This window comes from Epinephelus fuscoguttatus, linkage group LG14 (genome assembly GCF_011397635.1).
Source record: "Epinephelus fuscoguttatus linkage group LG14, E.fuscoguttatus.final_Chr_v1".
Lineage (NCBI taxonomy): Eukaryota > Metazoa > Chordata > Actinopteri > Perciformes > Serranidae > Epinephelus > Epinephelus fuscoguttatus.
In genome coordinates, this window is record NC_064765.1 from 26,549,606 (window position 1) to 26,568,186 (window position 18,581).

Below are 18,581 nucleotides of genomic sequence, written 5' to 3' on the forward strand. Positions count from 1 at the left end.
CAGGTGCCAGGGGTTAGCTTAGTTAGCTTGCTAAGTATTGTATTTTCCATAAAAACAAATGTAAGGTTCCTACAATAATCGTGCATCTAGAAAGTGAAGTTAAACTAATTATAAGCCTCTCCACATGAATGGTGAGAAACGAAACAATTCTCCTTAGAGTAAAGGCCAAGAAAGCAGCTGTCGACAACACTGGGAGTCAGCATAAAGCCGGTTGTCGAACTTGTCACAGTGACCGCTTTCTTTTAACGCTTTCCCTGCAAACTTTATTCAGACAGAGCAGAGCTGTGGGTATGAAAGGCTAAAAGGCGTGCCAACACACAAACCTAAAGACACACACGTTCGCCTTCTGCTGCAACTTGAACTGCGGCATTGTGCAACTGTTTTGGGAGAACAAGACAAGTCTTCCTTTTAGCTGCAAACCACTGCGCCCGGTCTGAACTCTCCCTCCCTCTTCCCCTTCAGTCCTCTGTTCTCATCAATAGGTTTCCTACAGGCCATCTGCTCAGGGGCCAAGGGGACCACTGCCACCCTAGCCCTCCTCGACACACCCCATGACCTGGCATTCTTCTCAGGCTGCCCCAGGATGACTCCCACATAAGTTCCATGTTTAGTCTGGCACCATGTGTGTCTTGGGTCTGCAGCTCGGGCTCCTTGCGAGGAATAGAACCACACCTCCACGCAGTATAAACACAGTAGGTACATGAAGGCAGTGTGTTAAGGAAATCTTTTTCCTACATTAAGACCACCAGGCATTTGGTGAACAGAAGCTACAACCTCCATCAAAGTCTGAAGAACTACATTTGCAAGTCTGACCTTCGTGTCCTTGAATCTAAACTTGAGAATCAAAGCTACTGACACAGCAGTGTGAAACACAGGGCAATTCTCAAACGCCTCACAGTGATATCATGATGGTGTGCAGTTTTTTAACCTAGTCTGCCATAGAAGCTCAGAGTTACATCAATCTTGCTGGACTTTTTAAATGTTTTTCCCAAAAGAGATCACTCAGTAGAGCAATAATGCTGCAAATACAGGCTAACCATGTGCTTCTGATGGAATAAATCATAAATAAACAATGCAAATAATAAAGAGGAAAATAATCTCATGCAAAATTAAGTACCAACAGGGTTTCATGCTTTTTGAATTATGATGCTGTGAACTAGGAACTATGAGGTCATTTGTTATTGAAAGTGACTGTTAACACAATCACACTGCCTTCCTCCTGTCAAATCACAGCCCATGGGACTTGTCTCTTATCACTTTACTCTGGCGCCGTGACAACTGAGCTCTTAAAGGAGCAGTGTGCTTAAAGCTCCTTAAGACACTGCTTGAATTCAAACTCATGCAAAACAACCACACAAGTTCTTTCGGCACAAAAACAACAACAGGAAGTGAAGAAGAGAACACAGCGGAGCCAAAGACCAGGCTGTCTCCTGCTGAGTTTTTGTCATATGAACCAGATTTAAAGTATCCTGCGGGCTGTTTGCTTGTGAGGAGAAATGTCAATCTATGAATCACTCGCTGAAAGCCCATATTACCGTGTGGTGGATTCAGCCAAAGCCACCAAACATCCATCAAAGTGCTTGTTAAGTGTCCTTCGGACTTTTCATTATACATTTAGAAGCTCTGCTGCTGGCTCCCAACCAAAAATGACATGGCAGGCTTCTGGAAGATTTATACACGTATGCCACTGCCATTCCAGAGTGATGCCAAGAAAATGAAAGCATTCCCAATCTGTGGGATACCACAGAGAGTATCCAGCAACTTCAGTGTGAGTTACAAAGTTTCGATAAAAGTTTTTGAAACTCTGATGAGTGAACATGAGTCATGCATAAAACGCTGACAAGCCTAAAACACACAAAAGTGATAAAGTCTGAGATTGTGAAGGGTCACTTTGTTGTATCTTCATGTACGAGTCAACATGTGGCAGGCTTACACAGCAGCAGACCACACACTAGAGATAAAAACTTAAGTACAAAGTGCTATCTCACAGATATGGACCGAAACTAAACAGCACTCACACATGCAAACACAGTGTGTATCCACACCTGTGGATCTGGACAATAGGAAACAGAATGCAACCTCTTCACCTCAGCCTCTTCTTAATCCAGTAAATAGGAGAAACAAAGGGAAAGAAAGATAAAACACAGAGCCCATAACATCCCTTACCTCTGTGTCCTGGGCTTTCATCTATAAGCTCTTTGAAGAGCTTGCAAAGGAGAAATCTAGCTGGTGTCCTCTGATCTGGATTCTCCCTGTGAAGGCTCGTTGTGTCTTAAAGCAACACACGCACCGCATCTGACTCACACGCCCAGACACACTGGAGGACACGTGGAAACTCCCTCCCGGCTTAGAGGCAGCAGCGAATCACAGCCCTCCCGGGGTAACCCTGGGTAACGGAGCGCCAAGAGGAAAAGCTAAGAGAGCTGGGGAAGGAAAAAGTGAAAAGTTCTCAACAGAAGAGCTCTCTCAGAGAGAGAAGGATGTTTTATAGCTCTCGTCCGTTTAGAGTCTCCACTGCAAAAAGGCTCCACTACTCCACTGTGTTGTTTTTCCTATATCCTGCTTTTCCGTTGGCGAGGAAGAGGATGCAGGGCTTGTTACAGCCAAGGCGGTTTTCCATAGCTGTTTGAGGCGATTGGGCCAGACAAGCTGGCGTATAATGGCTGCAGTGCTGCCTGGGAGGCACTGGGGAGGGCGCAATGACTGGAGCTCTTGTCTGACCCTAAATACCACAATGACCCAAGGAGGAGGCCAGAGAGGCAGCCAGTTAGTGGGGAGGCAGAAAGAGAGTGTGTGTGTATACACGTGTATGCATGAGTGAGTGTGAGCCAGAGAATAAAAAAAGCCCACTGAGTGAAGACAGAGGTTTGGTGTGGAGAAGAGGAGAGGGAGTCAGCAACATGGCTAAGTTGTTCTAAAGTTTCTCGGGGCTAATCTTAGGGATGGCACATCAAAACCAAAATTATGCCGTAGAGGCACATAGGCAAGTTGACAACTATGTCGATATGGAGAGCTAAGGATTTGCATGCTCTTTTATCTCTTGTTTACCGGTTAATATCATCTAATGTGCATTAACCAATATTAAAGTTCCACAACAATCCTGTTTTATTGAGTTTTGTATAGACACGTCAGGAGATTCATTGTTCTTGAAATAGGCTGGTTGTCCTTTTCCTTAAAAATACAAGTACATTGATTGCATGGAACATTTACTGGGACCAAGCCCTCTCAAGTTTAAGGGAGACTCATGGTTATCTACAGAATCCATTTTTATTCAGATATCTTGAGGTGAGAGTCATGAGGACTCCTTTTTGAAATGGCCATGCCAGCTGTTCCCTCACCAAAATTTAGCTTAAATCTGGAGCACTATTTAGCCCCCTTCCTGACAATCAATGCCCACGTGGTTGGTACCAATGGATGCCTTAGGCTGTCTTATTCCAGAAGATACCACTATCTTTTGACTAGCTTCAAAAATGAATATGGCACAGCCTCTTAAAAACAGTAATGTTGGCCTCCAATGATTTGGGGTCGCGCCCCCCTGATCACCCCCTTGGGGGCACCACTGGCCAGTGGGGCCAAATGTGCATCTCATTTTGAGATGCTAATTAAAATGCAAGTAAATGAGTCAAAACCTTCTCTGAAATTAGAATTTCTGAAATGCACTCAAAGTGTTGTGACTAAGCCTCATCCCAGAGGAGATGCAATTGAGACTGCCGCCGGTCTAAAAAATATGCACACGCCTCCATTTGTCTTCAGTTCACATAGCTGTGGTCTCACAGTTGAACTGGACCCATTCAGAAAGCCACACCAGAACACAACACAGCATCAGAACTGGACCAAGAGAGCCAGACTGACTCTAAAGCTGCTCTGGCGGGCCAGCTGTTTATTCCAGTGTTATTGGTGTTCAGGGACATCTCTCCTACAAATGGAAAACATTACAGCCTATGTAACTAGAATGCTCAGTTGAATTCTCCTCTAAGAATTAATCTCGGCCTGAACAGCTATTCAAAGTCACGACCAGGCCACGCTGTATGAGCAGCTGTGGGATAGTCTTCCATCAGCCTGCTGCTTGACATAGAGACATCAGCTCAGGGACACAATATTAGCAGCGTTCACTGGGGCTAAACAACATTGTTAACAACACAATAGTCCTCGTGGCCTGGTCTGAGCTCCTCTCAAAGCCCTTTGTCCGGCTATAGATGGAGGCAGCTAAAAGGTTGGTCAACAACACGCACGGAGAGGCTGCGAGCCATGAAAAGAGTGAGGCACCGAGAAAGAAAGAGAAGGCGGGGAGGACCGCTGTGGTGCATATTCATACAGAGCAGGTGCCGGGTCTAAATCCTCACGGCCAAATGATCTGACCGCTAATTAAGATCGATTAAGGCTCCAACAATCTCTCCAGAGCCAAATTAAATCCCTCTCTGTCTAAGCTCAGGGCAACCAACTCATGCACACAAAATTTCTTCAACTGCTGCACTACAGCCAAAGTTGGTAGAGGAAGCTGAAGGTCACATAGCACTACATCATGATTATGAGATAATTACTGATGTCATATTCTGCCTGTGTGTACCTTCCTCAGCTCAGCACAGGAAATACAAAGAAAAAGCACAACTAACGGGCTTTAGTATGGAGGAAATCAGGGGCACCACAGTTGTATACGTGGCGACACAGGTTTCAAAGAGCTTATCAGCTGAGCTTTGCTTTGGGATAAAGATTTCAAACACCAGGAATCCCCACTGATACTGAGGTCTAAGATGACTCCTGATGGCCTTTTGGTCACTTGGTGGCAAAACCCGTGCCCTTCAAAGAAATCCACCTCCCACAATTTGTGACCACAGTTACTTCAGTTAAACCAACATTAGGTCATGAAGCAACTTCTATAAGAGCTGACAGTGAAAGGTAAAGGTGAGTCCAGCTGTGAGAGGTTAGACGGCTCAAGCGCTTACAGTAACAGCAGTAACATATCAGACAGATGATCCTATTAAAGTGTTAAACTGAAAGAAGTACAGAGACACATTTACTTTCCCTGTATTTAACTCTTTTTAAAATACATAAATTATGTCACATTTAATCTCCGTAAGATTATCTGCAATAATCCATCTCTGATGAAAAACTTACACCTGCAGAGTAATGCTCATGGGGCTGATGAATAGGCTGGAGAAAGAGAGGCGGGTGGAGAGTCGGCGAGAGAAATATGAGTTTTCAGTCTGCATGTTAATATTTCTTGTCTTCCTCCTAAACAGCATGATGGAGCCACTCTCATAGCTGGAGGCCATTTATGGTTTGATGCCATTGATTATCCTGCTCACTGGGGACTGCAGTCTGCGGCAATTTCTGAACGCAGCGTCCGTTGGGAGGAAATAAATTCATCTTAATTGCTCGTTTTAGCAGAGATTAGTAGACCGCCTCACCCAGAAGCATGAGTTTAAATATCAATGGTCTAGAAATGCAGTAGAAATTATAACGAGACAATGGTCGGAGGATCTGGGGGTGTAGACTAATGGAATTCACTTAAAATGGAGGGCTTAAAGTCAAGGTGAAAGGCCAAGTCTTTTGTTTGGTGTTCCACCTTCAAACTCACTCCATCCGTCTTTAATAATTCAACTACTGGAGTTTATCTTGTGTAGAAATCCAAATATTTTTTTAAAGAGTAACCTTGTATTTTTCAACCTATATTTTTCCATGTTTTTGTGTCTACGTGACTAGTGAGAGCAACATTTTCTAAATTGGTTCAGTGTTGAGAGAGACAGCTACAGCTGGCAGCTGTGATGTAACCGCTTGGGGCAGTTGCACTTTCAATTAACATCCATTAAAAGTGCTTGTTTTTGCCACTGACAGGCTCAGATTGTTATTTTTAAGTCATGACTACATTCAGTACATTTACATGCAGTTAGTCCTTGTCCCAGTAAAGTCCGACTCTGCTACGATAGGTGGCAATATGCCCCCTTTCAACTTGTTAGCACAGGAAACTTCATACATACAAAAATGTATGGCTCTGGATGTAGATTTCACCATGTTGTTACCGGCTTCTTCTTCTGTTACGCATAACTTCAGACGTCGGACTAACACAATAAAACAATATTCTCTAGGGTCATGTAAACATACTGAATGTGGAAAGGTTCCCTACAGAGATAGACCTTTTGGTTTAAGAGTAAGGTCCTTTTTGTTTAATCAGAGACAGCCCCAAAATCACAATCACCAAACCCACCAGACTCCATTTAAATAAACAGTAATTTTATCATCAAAAAACACAATTCATTCAATGTCAACAGAAACAAAGTAAAACTCAGAAAAACAGTCTTGGTTGTTACAACATTCACCGACTCTGCTTTGATTACAATAAAACCTTAATCCACCCCGTTTGATGTGAAAATATGCTGGCTTTATACATGCTAAAATTACTGTTCCTTTAAATGGAGTCTGGTGGAACTAGCAAAGGCAATGTCGAGGCTTTTTCTGGTTAAACAAAAAGGATCTTACTCTTTAACAAAGAGGTCCATCTCTGTAGGGATCTTTTTCATAATATTGTCAGACAAGAACAGAAAACAGTCTGAGTTTGTCAGTGGTAAAAACAAGCACTTTTAGTGGATGTAAATTGACTGTGCATATATTCTCCCAGTGGTTACACTGCAGCGTTTTTTACAGCTGCTGGCTGCAGCCCTCTCTCTCAATACTGGACTGATTTCAAAAATTGTTGTTCCATTTAGTCAGTTAGGCATAAAAACATGAGGAAATAGGTTGGAAAATACAGTAGCTCACCCACATTAGGAAGTTTACTTTTAACAGAAGGTGCTTGAAAAAGAACGCCCACTGAAAGTAAGAAGCTTAAACTAAAAAAGGGGGAAATGCAAATATTTAAAACATGTGTTTCTCATTCTGTGACATTCAAATCATTCAAAGGTTATCCCTCCCACCATCCGGCCTGTATTCTTCCATCTCTGCCTCTTCATCTCACTGTCCCATACGGTGAAATCTCTATTTGCTGCCAGCCTCCCCTGCTGTCGGCTCAGTTTATTTTCTACAGATTGGAGCTCCTGTCAGACAAGACAGCCCAAAACACAGAGAGCCCGACACTCTCGGCTTTAAATTAACCAGGATATGTCGGCGCACACAGGCTCTCTGCTCACAAAAGAGGGGTGATGTGTGCCTGTGTGCGTGTTGAGTTAGTGTGTGTGTGAGACGGGACAACACCAGAGGGTTTGTCCTCTGCTGACAGCGGCAGTGCAGAAATCTGAAATGAGAAATGTGGAGTAAACATCTCCTGATGCTTTGTTTAGGGGAGAAACTGACTTGGAACATCCTCAAGGGGGTGTCACTGCCCCAACGCTACCTAATAGTGCATGTGTGCGTATTTCCACATACTTTTCCGTGTGCGTGTTTTGAGTGGCAGAGGGAGGAATAGGTTAACGGCTGTTGCAAAAAAGATTGAGTGTGTGTGCGTGTGTGAGATGCAGCAAACAGCTGGAAGACTGCAGGTGCAAATCAGCTTTCCATCAGCTTCTCTGCTAATTAAGCAGCTTAATGGACAGAAGAAGGAGGTCGTTTTGAGGGTTAAATCAGTGAAGGAAGAAGGCACGCACATAGATCCACACACACACACACACACACACACACACACACACACACACACACACACACACACACACACACACACAGCATGTGCTTGAACTTGATCCAGGGCTACAGTATCTGGCTTTCAGGCTGACTGATATGCACACAACATAGCTGGATTGATTTCTGGTGCAATCGTTATACTCTCACACACACTTCAACATCTGTGCTGCAGCAGACCATCTCAGCCAAGTGTATTCGGCGTCATGCCACTGTCATATAGTCTAATCAAAGCAGAGCTAAAGCAGTGCACGGTTTGAGAGCCCCTGTGTTCAAATGGTAGTCATAGAGAAAATGCCTGGAGGTGATGGTGAGAGTAAAAGAATGAGTGACAGGCGGTGCATATGAAACATGTGCAACCAGAGTCTTTAGCGGCCACAGGGTCAGATAAGAGACCTGCAGGCTCCTGGGAAAACAAGCACACACCCAGCCCTGCCCAGGAAGACGGGGCAAAGCACGACAGCTTCCTTGCACAAAGGGGAAGGAGAGATAGCTAATTATCTCCCCGCTGATAAGAGATAGGAGGGGAAAAAAGTGCCTCTGAGGTGAAGAAAAGAGAAAAGAACAATGACATTAGTTGTTAACCTTCGGGAAGGTCAGTTTGAATCTCAGGCATCATCAATAAAGACAAAACCTTTTATCCTCCTCCTCACCTTTTTCGCCAGCGTTCACAGTGACTTTGTATATTTTGCTCATAACACACCTGCATTAAACCCATTCGCAAACTGTATTATCTCCACTGGAATTGACTGTGGCTGTCCTTTGTGCACTGCGGGATAATCTGTCACACGCTCCGCGGTGTGAGCCCTAGTGATTAATACGATCAGCCAGCGGCTTGCTCACTCATTACCATAGCAATAGCCGCTGTAGTGTACTGCGGCAGTCATGTGAGACACACTCCAGGCTCCCTAAGGTGATCCATCAGAGATCATTGACCATCGCGGTACAATATCAGTCACATGGAGCCAGCTGCTAGAGGTCGCGCAGAATCGCCAGAGGTTTTGGGGAAACAATGAGGGCGCGGGGGGATTTGGGAGCAGGTAGAAGGGAGCACGTACAGTAATCGATGGGCTCGTACAGAAAGCAGAAGCCACACATTCAAAACCACAAACACGCACATGCTGCATCAATCACCGGACTTAACAGGAAGAAGAAAAATCTATTGAGGGAGTTGAAATCAATTCATCTGCGATTTGAAAAGGAGCTCCAAGTGCCCCAGACGTGAACTGGCACCATAAAAGCTGCAGCCTTCGAATCAAAACGACATGCGGCTGGTGAATACAGCTCTATCTGGGGTAGTAGGACAAACAACCAAGTCTGGCTTTGTCCCAGCAGACACACACACAGACACATAAAAAGCACACACACACCTGCTAAGCTGGCACATACTGCTTCAGGGGGAGGGCCAAACACTCAGCATCCAGATGCTCTGTTGGTATATATTTGTGTGTGTGAGTGTGTCTCCCCTTCCCATCCATCACTGCTACAGACATGCATTAATCCCTCCCTGCATTCTTGAGGAGCTCTGACGCCAGAGGGGGTTTGCCCTTAGTGGCCTTCCCCCCTACCCTGGCTGAAAAGCACCCAGCCTCGGAGTCACTTTGCCGCAAGTCTAAAAAACTTGATTCAGAAATGTGTTGGCACTGTGTAAGCTGATGGATCACCAACATGTGATTTAAGCTTGAAAAGCCAGAGGACAGGTTGACGCTAATGGATACGGTGATTCAAATGTTATCTCCCTTTGCCAAGGCGAGCCATATGTTCATGGTAAACTAGCGCTCCAACTGGCAATGCCTCTCCTTTTATGGCCTATTAAGGGCCAAAGTGTCGATCACAGTGGGGCCAAACAGGACATGAATCACTCGGCTTACTCTGATCGAATTCATGAGCATTATTCTCCTCGCTGTTTGGGTTAGGAGACAATCTGACTGATTACACAAGGGAACAAACCAGTGAAAATGGTAAGTAGGCGAGAAATACGAAATTAGGGAATGACCGGGTCACGGGGGTTGTTGGTACTTGCTCAGCACTTTCTGCACTGTTAATACATCACAGTCATGTCTGCTAAAGCCGTGAACTGTGACAAACTGACAGGTGAAAGCCAAGATGATGCTTTAAGTCTATTTGAAGTGGGTGGACTAGTCTGGGCCTGTCTGGTTAGTTTGTTCACCGTGGTCAAGGTTAAGAAAGATAACAAAGGAGCAGGTAGCCATTAGGGGCCATTACCTGAGGCAATTACAGTTCATATTAAAGCCTTTCTTTTACCTCATCGGCAGGTTTGAAAGAGTGCTTCTGTTAAGTGCTCTGGATGGATTATAACTGGTGAGAACATCATCTAAATGTGGCAGATGTGGCGCAAAAAAATGTCCACGTTTGCGTAAGATAATTCAGCACCAACTCTTTTTTCGTGTAGCAAGCTGTTGAGATCCATTTTTATTCTGCCTTGTTTCAACATGCTGACACTTAAAGAAATGTCTGAAACAAGTGAAACCAAAGTGCAAACAAGCAGGATTATCCCTCTCCACCAGAACGGAGGATTAAACTTGTTTAAAACTAATTCCAGGACTGCATCGCTTGTTAGGAGTGACCTTTTTTTAGCAGCGGCGAATCCCAACCACATCACAAATGCATTAGGCATCGCGGGAAACGCAATTTCTCTCTGTTTAAAAAAGCAAACCAACGTGATGATTCACCAGAGAGGCCTTAGTATTCTCATCACACTGTCGAGCCTGTGTGAGACAAACATACATCCTTGTCTCTAGCGGAGTAGAGTGGAGCCAGGCGACCGGCTGTAGATGGCAGGATAAAGCGGAGGGGGTTGTCAGCATCAGGTCACGGACCTACATCAGAGCCCTGTAAACACAGGACCACAGTCTGGACGACTAAATAAACCATCCATCAGGTGAAATCAAGCCTGTTTCGACACTTCCTGCCGTACCTGGAGCATATATGCATGCCTATTTACATACAGCCAGCTTATAAATTCCCTTAAACACTGGTGCAGCTTCTTAAAAGGAAGCATCTCACTTAAAGTACAGCTTTAGTAAACACAGTTCTGAGCTCACATGCGAGGAAAGCTCATGTAAATCTCCCCGTAAAGTAACCAGCCTCTGACGTAAAGCTGTTCACAGCTACTGACTCTCCGCAGAAGAGGCAGAATAACTAATATTCTCTGCGGAGCTGGCCGTCGATCAAAGGTGGGTAAATTTCCGACGCAATAAACAGGTTATGAAATAAGAGCAGCTTAGTGCAATCTCGCTTTTACAGGAAAGCAGAAACGCTATTGCTCCTGTTATCATTAACCAAAACAATTTGTTTTATTGCAGCTTCAAGCCCAGCTGGCCCTAATATACAGTATCTGTTACTGTCCGAGGCAGACGCACAGCACAGATAAGAGGGGAGAAATCTGAGCTGGACTGTCTGCTCAGCATCCTGAAGGAACTGATGATGAGTGAGACAGCTGGTGAGGAGCCAGACGCAAAAACACACACACACACGTAGACACACACATGGAAATTTTACTTATCGCAAGAGCCACCAGATCTGGATGTGTAAGGCTACTCTGTGCATTCAGCAGGCTCTTAAATATCAGCATGTATAAGCAAGCAACTGTGTGCACATGCAAGCTTCACGAAAACATTTTCATTTCATACAGACATGTCATTTGCAAGGGTGGAAGAAGTACTCAGATCTCCTACTAAAGTAAAAATAGCAATGCCACAGTGTAAAAATCATCTGTTACAAGTTAAAGTCTGGTTTTTAAAAATGTAATTAAAAGGGACAGTTCACCCCAAAATCAATAAACACACATTTTGCCTCTTACCTGCAGTACTATTTATCCATCTAGATTGTTTTGGTGTGTGTTACACAGTGTCAGAGATATCGGCCAGAGAGATGTCTGCCTTCTCATAAATATTATAACACTAGATGATACTCGTTTTGAGGTGCACGAAGCCCCAACAACAACAAAAAAAACATCTGAAGGAAGTGTGCATCTACTCATGGACAAAAGGCTCATGCTTGTAACTGTGCAAGATAAAAACTATGGCGTCCTTCTGGGCTAAGCTGTAACATTAGCTAGCTCAGTGGCGCTAGCTGAACTAGCAGTAGATGCACACTACCCTCTGCACGATGATATAGTTGGCAGAGTATTCACTAGAAAGAAAACAGTTCCTACATGAAACTGCTCACAACAAGGTATGTGGATTATCTTGAGTAACTGAGTCATGATTTCTGAAAAGACATATTGCAGCTTACTTTTTCAAATGAGTTTTTTTTGGCACTTTAAACACCAGTGCCATCTAATTCTATTATATTGGAGAGAAGGCAGACATCACTACAGCCGATATCTCCATCACTCTGTAACTCACACCAAAACAATTAAGACTGATAAATAGCAATACAAGTAAGAGGAAAATTGTGAATGCTTTATTTTGGGGTGAACTGTCCCTTTAAGTACAGTAAATGGGTGAATGTCACATTCTAGGACTGGTCATTTGATTTAAGCTAATCTACTTATTACAAGACCACATTACATTAGACCAAAGATATGAAACAACTTCGACAGATTTTATTTCGTCACAAGAGGAAACAAACAACCACACCTGGGCGTATAAAAACCACCGGCGACTGTTAGCCTCAAGCTGTGGTCAAAGTGTGTCTGATTGTGTGGTTGTGAGAAATAAGGCCACTTTGGACGCATCATCAACACTCACAAACAGGTTTAACACCTGCGGTGAGTGCTTAGACACATTTTTGCATGTCTGCTTTGCCTCGTTCCCAGCACGCTTTAGTCTGTGCACAACCCATGACCTAGTTTCTGCCCCAAAACTGTGTCATAGGTTAACATGCAATTCACTGAGAGAATATACAATTTTGTGGGAAATCTGTTTGGAGAAATTTTGCTTGGTAATGCACACATTTGTGCACGGGTTTGTGTCTTTGTCTTCAACTCCTTTCATTTCAGCAAAAACAGATTTTGACTCTTGCCACTGTGGCAGGAGTTCTACAAAGCTCACTTCAAAGTAGCCCAAATGGCAAAGGTGAGATTAGATTTCACTGTTGAATTATCACAAGAAATTAGCCGGGAGCCCTTATCGACCCATAATCCAGAACAGGTGCTGGACAAAGCGCTAAGGCGGCGCAGTGTTTAAGTGGGAAAGTTAAATAAACGTGACAACAAAGACTGACCTGTGCTGGTTGCAAGAAAAACACCTAAACCAGTTTCTCTAGTCACGCGGACGCAGAAGCACGTGAGCTAATTCGATTGCAGCAGAAAAGTCACAGACAAATCTTTGCAAAACAAACTCCTTTGTCCGGCTCTGCAAAGCCTTTCACTGAGGAATGTGGTACATAAAGACTGATAACACAGAGACGAGCCAGTGCGGGCACCGAATGGCACCTCATCTGAGGGCATGGCAAGACTGGGCTAAGCGCTAGCAGCTGTGCCACATGTGCACCGCTTTTACCGACATGATTAAATTAAGGCCCCTGCCAAACTCATTATTATCCCATCCATATAGGGAGGCTCAGGAATGTCAATGAGGACCACGCTCATTATGCAGTCGTCATGCACAGTACCCAGAGAGAAACAAGGACTTTCACACGATTGCAGACTGTAAATCAACGGCAGATCTGAGCTGACGGGCTCCTTTTGTGTCACTGAAAAATTATAGGCCGGGCCTTAATTTTTACTCTGTAAAATAAATTCCTCGACCAATTGAATTACAGCTCACGGGCAGATGCGACAGCCCGGTGATGTCCCGCAGGACAGGCTGGTGGAATCGACAGGCAGATGCTCCCACCAGCAGAGGTCACGAAAGGTCAAGCTGTTCCATTATGAGAGGACAAGGGTGGTATTTATTCGCAGACTTCTCCTCCTAAGCAGGGGTGGGCTTAGAGGGAATGGAGATGGATACTTAACCCTTGAGGTAAAACGGCTGACTACAATCTATCCACTGTTTCTCTCATTACTGGTGGAGATACGGAGAAGCTGTTGCACCCACAGAGAGAGAAAGTTGCGGGAGAAATTACTGGACTCCCAAATGATCAAGAGAAAGCGCTGCCACCCAGGCGAGATAATAACAAAAGAACAGGGAACGGGGCATTCTCAGAATACACACTGCCAAGACTCATAAGCTGCAACCCACTTTAAACAGCAGTAATGACCACCGAGGCATATAGTGGTTTAAACAATCAAACCTGACCTGACTTGTCTGCAGAGTCTGTGTGGCTGTTTGGTCTACATCAAAGTGGCTCTGATGTACCCCTGCATACAGCGTATAGAAGATGAACTTTTTCAACAATTTTTCAAGCTAAATATGAATGTATCTTGGCCTTGGACGCCTGTGGCTAGCCAAAGCGTATTGGACAGCGTGCCAAAAAGCCCAGACATTAAGCACACTGATATGGATGCTGGTAAAAGATCGGAAAGAATGAGTGCAGTCTTCCAGCTTGTTAAAATACTCGCTGGCTTAGAAAAAGCCTGTGGCATCGTATGATAGCATGATTAGCAAAAGCAGGAGGCACGTCTGGGACCTAACATGAGCACTTAGACAATCCCTCATTGACACACACATATGCACATAACATCATTTCAGAGGAGCTGCCCAATGACTAACAGCCTACTTTCTCTTGGGCCAATTAAGTGTTATGCAGGCCAATGAAAAAACAGAAAGCTGAAATGTGTTAATCAAGGCTTCCATGTCTTAATTTGAAATTTCATCAGCTACAGGACAAATCAACACATGACTCATCGAGTGAAAGGGGGAAAAAATACAGAGAGAAATGATGCATGAGGCTAATAATACAACCTGACTGTATAAGTACAACTTTTCACCCCGCTCCTTGAACTGTAACAACCATCTTAACTGTCAGGAAACCCCAGTTCCTGGCGTTTCTCGACATTGTTATTATTAGTCAAAGCCTGGGCATGCAAGTACGAACTTATGCACTGTATAATATTGTTATTAGTATCTTAAAAAAAAAAGGGGGCAACCGCAAGTTTCCAGTGAGGCCGATGGCTCCACGCGAGCAGACCACAGGGCTTGCCGCTGGAGACAAAACCGCCCGCCCGCTCACACACACACAAAATTACTAGTGAGGAGCAGGACGAGTGCCTAAAGAGACATGGGTGGTTTTCAAAATAGCTTCAAGAAAATATCACAGTTATTAAAGTCATTCTTTTACAGTCAGACTCTGCCAGGCATTTGAACCGAGAGAATTGGCTGATGAAGGCTGTCAACGCCTGAGCACAGATACCTGAGGCAAAATAAGTAAAATTAAGCTTCCAAGTATTTTTTTGTATTGACAGAGAAAATAAAAGGCAATAACCTAGACACCAAAATCAGTAGGTTGAGTGACACTACATCAGCCACCTATTAGTCACCAGTCAGGGCGTGCTCCTCGGATCACTAACCTCGTGAGACTGGGAATAAATGATTTCACCCTCCAAAGGGGAAATGATTTATAATGAATGACTTCACCGCTGTATGCATTCACTTTACGCTAGATCCTGTCACATGTGAGGCGAATATCAATGAGTGTATAAAAGCGGGGTTGCTGGATGTAGAAAAAAACTGCTCTGAAAAAGGTGTTTTTCTTTCTTTGATATGTGAGCAGAGGGGTTCATATCATGAAAGCAGATGAGATAGAGATCAAAACTTAGAGCCAAAAGGCAGTTCACACACAGTTACTCCATCAACATGGATGATGAAGGCTTCGAGAGAGTTATGCCGAGTTACACAGGGTTCTTGTTATTCAGCTAGAAAGAATGCAAGCAGAAGCGTGGCCATACAACATGTGCACCACAGTGGCCCCACATATTTTTGCAGTGATTTTCTAATACACACACACACGCGCGCGCGCAAACACATATGCACATCCCTTTTAGTTGTGAGTCAGTCGTTCCCCCTTTTACCACAAAGAGCCAGTCTAAATTGTAGACACTACACGCTCACACGTCATCCACATCCAGGGAGATCTATGTGGAAAAGCCAACAATGGTCCTGTTGAGTGGATCAAACCACGAGGGAGGTTTGAGGGGTTGAGTGAGATGACCCATACTAGCTACTGTCCAAGCAATGATGGCTAGGATACAGAGAGGGGAGGAGTCAGTGCACAGAAGAACTCACAAAGTCTAACCAAAGGCCACAACTCATCTGAAGGTTCATCTAAGTGTGCAGCATTCGGAATATCTAGGCTTTTTTGTCCTGTTTTATGCAGAAAAAGGATTTTGCTTTCATACCAGGAAGCTGTGGCTATAGTGATGATGATTACTCCTTTAAAGAAAAGTTTAAAGGCAGAAAGAAGATCAATACCAATCATGTCTGTAGGATAAATATTAAGCTTGAGGCAGCCCGAGTAACTGAAATAACCTGCTCCTGCATTGGCCCGAACCTGGCATGCCTGAAGAAATAAGTCTGGCTGTGTCCAGTTGCCCAACTTGGCTGAGACTGGGGATGAATGACGCCCCAGAATCTGGCCAAATGAACTGGCCCAACTCCGGCTGCAGACACTGCCATCACTTGGCAGTTATCAAATATTACCTGGACGACACTGGTTCAAAGTCTGCATGCTGGAAGAATAAGTGGTCACATCTGGTTGCCCAACTTGGCTGAGACTCTGGATTAATGACCCCCTAGAATCAGGCCAAATAAACTGGCCCGATTCCCATTGCCGACACTGCCATCACTTGGCCAGGATACTGTTAGCTTAGCTTAGCATAAAAAAATGGAAGCAGGGGGAATCAGCTAGCCTGACTCGGACAAAAGGTTAAAACAAATCTGCCTTCTGGAACCCCTTAAACTCACTGCAGTGCTGCTTAGACCCTCCAATAACTAACTCTGGATCAAAATAGCAGAGCTTGGACAAAGGTACCAGGACCAGTTCAGCGGGAGTCTCTAAACCAAGCAGTTCACTTTCTTGGCTCCAGCACCTTTAACAACATTAGGATCGAGCTGCGGACACGTTAGGAGTCAGCCTCTCCAATGACCTGAATGAGCTGAAGGTCAAACCACATTAATAGCCTCTGGTATCCTCTGTACACACAGCACGCATGTGTCCGCTGGTAAACTGGTCGCCTCCCATCTCCTCTACAATATCACACCATACGGGTCAGAGATTCAGTGACAGTGCAGTGATGTTCTGTGAGTGGCAAGTTTTAATAATCCTCTGACATGACTGTGAACCCACAAGACTGATAAAACTTTTAAAAAGCAGCATTTATGAGATCCGTTGGCATCTGCTGTAACACCGTTTGAGGAAGAAGACGTATTAATATTGCAGGACTATCCCAGGTTGCAACAAGCTGAGCAGCGACCTGCACTCTGCGTAATCCGCTTGACTTGGCATCAACCCATGGAGGAACCTGCCAGCGATAAGACTGACCTTTTTGACTTTATATAAAAGCTGTGCTCTTGTGTCATTTGCTAGGGAGAAGTTGATGGCACGTTTGATGGCAAAAAATGTGGCAGAATTGGAAGCAACAATGATTAGAGAAACATGCTTTAGCTCCTAAGGGACATAAAATGCTGAAGAGTCAGCTTTTCTGAAAAGGTTTTTCCTTTTAATATTGGTTTATACAAGGCTTGCTGCATAGAAAAGTCTAGACTGTCCTTTGCACCTGGCTTTACACCTGCGCCCATCAACTGTGAAAACCACCCGAGCTGTGCGCTGTGCAGCCAGGGTGGCATGGAGAGCGAGCCAGGCGGTGTGAGCAAGTTGTTCCCCCTGGGCCAGAGAGAGTGAACTCTGGGTTAAACAGCTCTTATGTAACAGCCAAGCGGAGATCGTGTCTTGGCGCTAGCAGAGTAGAGAAAAGTGAAGTTGGAAGTGTCTGGGCGATGAGGAAACCCAAACCAACCATAGTGAGAAATGGAGAACTGCTAGTCGATCTTTGGGCACCCAGAGGGTGCTGTAAAAATAAGCAAGCCCACACACAGGCTATTCCACTGCAGCCTGGCCGATACACCACTTGGCTTCCCTTACATTGTGGATGTCATGCATGTTATACTATTTTGTTGCCATTTCACAGACTGCAAAAACTGATGAAACTGATAAAATGTCCCTAAAACCACTGTTCCTTTGCTCTTATCTTGACTCGCTTTACATCCTTTACCTCCTGACAGCTGAGGCCTGTCAGCCAAATAAGCCCTGACGATGATATCGACCCAGGAAACAGGTTATTTGGATACATTTACCTCTTTGGAGAAAAGGATTTTCAAGAAAGCTTTAATTGAGCGTGTTCACTGAGTGGATGCCAGGATTGCCAGTGACCCAAAGCAATCAGGACCCTGCCTCTGTTTATGCTGGCTGGACGCCAAATGACTGAAGCAACATGACAAGGCCCGGAGACTGAGAAGTGGAGAAAAGAGCTTATCTCGGAGATCAAACCACCGACTGCTTAAGCGGGGAGGTGGATGGACAGGGAGGGGAGTGCTAATGAGCCTGAAAATGTTCCTCAACAAAACACGAATATAACGGCTGCCAAAGACCCTCCCCAAAGCACTACATGTCTGCCACAAAGCCCGGGAAACTAGGCAGATAAGGGCACGTCATGCCCAGCGCAGTTCAGTGAAGCGAGCTACTGAGCAAGCAAAAGAAGGGAACCATCAATATCTTGTAAGACTGCAGACTTATAGCAGTTTTGTGTTGTGATGACTGATGACAGATATATTGGCACTAAAGGTAGACTATGATGAATGGAGTGTTGGACACAGTAAGATCCATGTGTGGCCAGTGATGGATTTGATTTCTTTCCCATCTGTTCTTTATTACTTTGTGGTACTAAGATTTATAATTTATCATTTTTCAGAAGAATCATATTGTGATGGGATAATGATCGCTCGAAATTTGTCATCTAAATTAACTACAAAAAGCAAAGAGATCTGGCACAGTCATCACCACACAGTTCAAAGACATGAACACAGCTTTGATTATTTAGCAAATGATTCTGAATATATTACCAGAACAAG

At 44.4% G+C, this 18,581-nt stretch overlaps 1 protein-coding gene across 3 annotated transcripts in view; it reads right to left on the reverse strand.

Annotated features, from left to right (window-relative positions):
* The window catches only part of tiam2a (TIAM Rac1 associated GEF 2a), a 106,355-nt gene that overhangs the window by 56,048 nt on the left and 31,726 nt on the right, over positions 1-18,581 (reverse strand). The window contains exon 1 of one of the 3 annotated variants that reach the window (XM_049595969.1): positions 2,167-2,287. The exons of the other annotated variants lie outside the window; for them this stretch is intronic. The gene's annotated coding sequence lies outside the window, so the exon portion shown is untranslated. Of the gene's footprint in view, positions 1-2,166; positions 2,288-18,581 lie in introns of those variants that run through there. 3 annotated transcript variants of the gene reach the window in all.